The sequence below is a fragment of the Pseudomyrmex gracilis genome, unplaced genomic scaffold (assembly GCF_002006095.1).
Source record: "Pseudomyrmex gracilis isolate BER0280 unplaced genomic scaffold, ASM200609v1 scaffold_1189, whole genome shotgun sequence".
In the NCBI taxonomy this organism is placed as follows: domain Eukaryota; kingdom Metazoa; phylum Arthropoda; class Insecta; order Hymenoptera; family Formicidae; genus Pseudomyrmex; species Pseudomyrmex gracilis.
The window spans coordinates 5,502-7,404 of NW_018021773.1; positions in this window are offsets into that span (position 1 = coordinate 5,502).

The following is a 1,903-nucleotide window of genomic DNA, read 5'->3' on the forward strand; positions in this document are numbered from 1 at the left end:
ATATACATATATATATATATATACATATATATATATATATATATAAATAATATATATTTTTATATTTACACAAAATGCCAAAACGTAAAATATATCGTACTCCAGAAGAAAAAGAAGAATTTGATCGACAATGTCGTGAAAAAGAGCTGAAAATCAACGACGTCGTCGCGAAATAGCAAAAAGAAAAAATACACCACAAACTGACAAAGTTTCTGGAAGTACTTCATCATCTATAGAATTTCATTCTTTTGCTGGTGTAATATATAATGAGAATCGTGTGATAGAAACAAATAATGATATAATTGAAACCAGTTTTACACCAGTGCATGAAGGTATTTCCGTCTGTGATACACTTTATAACACAAATAGTGTAACAGAAGAAAACATAGAAACTTCTACAAGTTTATTACGTGAACATAAAAAATATTACTTGCAATATCGATCACTTAAAAAATGGCAGCCTGACTTAAATATTAGTAATACAATGTTAATTGATACTGTGGTTGAACATTACATTGGTGCTATGAATGTGTGTTGTGTTTATTGTAATGGGAAACATTTTACACCAGAAAAGACTGCTAATAGAGGAAATTCGTTTCATAATTGTTGTAATGACGGTAAAGTTTATCTTCAACCAGTACCACAATTTCCTCACTTTCTTCGTCTTTTGTTTGAAAGAAAACACAAAAAATCAAATACGTGTTTTAATCATATTCGAAGTTATAATAGTTCATTTACTTTTGCATCATTTAATGCTAACATAGTTAGTTTTCGTGATAGACGTCCTGGTCTATATTGTTTTAAAATACAAGGACAACATTATTATTAATTTAATACTGCTTTACATGCTGAAAAAAATGAAACTCCAAGTACTGGTCAACTTTTTATTTTTCATTCAAATGAATCAATAAATTATTGCTTTAAAAAAACTTGTAATTTAGATTTTGAAATTATACATAATCTTGAACATATAATGCGAGAATGTAATATATTTTCTCATTCGTATCAAATGATGGGTGAAAAATTAGAAAATCAACGACAATTAAATACGGAATTAGAATCTCTATCAGAATGGCAATTAGTGTTTACATTAAAACCTGGAATGGACCAACGTCGATATAATCCACAACGAACAACTGAAGTTGCAGCTGTTTTTTCTACAACTGCTGATGGAAAAATTCCAGAATCATACGTTATAATACGTAATAAAAATACGAAAACTTTAGAAAAAGTTAGTTTTATGGATCCAAATGTTGAACCATGGATATATCCATTATTTCTTCCACATGGAACTCAAGGATGGCATCGTCATTTAACAAAAGTAAATAGTAGTAAACGAATATCGAGAGGACAATACATAAAATATCGTATAGCTATTCGTGATGAGTTTACCGGTTTTTTATTGGGTCGTCGTTTATTTCAACAGTGGCTTGTGGATAGTTACGTAAAAATAGAAAAAGATAGAATAACTTATTGTAAGCAACATTAGAAAGAATTACGATGTGAAACGTATCAAGGTTTAAGAGATTATATGGAAAATGTAGCAAATAATGTTACTGGACGTATTGGAAAAATGGTTATACTTCCTTCGACATTTCTTGGATCACCTCGTAATATGCAACAAAATTATCAAGATGCAATGGCAATTGTTGCTAAATATAGTAAACCAGATCTTTTTATTACTATGACTTGTAATCCGAAATGGCGTGAAATTGAAGAAAACTTGTTACCTGGTCAACAAGCTTCCGATAGACCAGATATTTGTGCACGTGTTTTTAGTATTAAAAAAGATTATTTAATTGACATTATCGTTAAACAAAAATTTTTTGGTGAAGTAGTAGCATTCGTATATGTTATTGACTTTCAAAAACGTGGTTTGCCTCATATTCATTTGTTGATTACT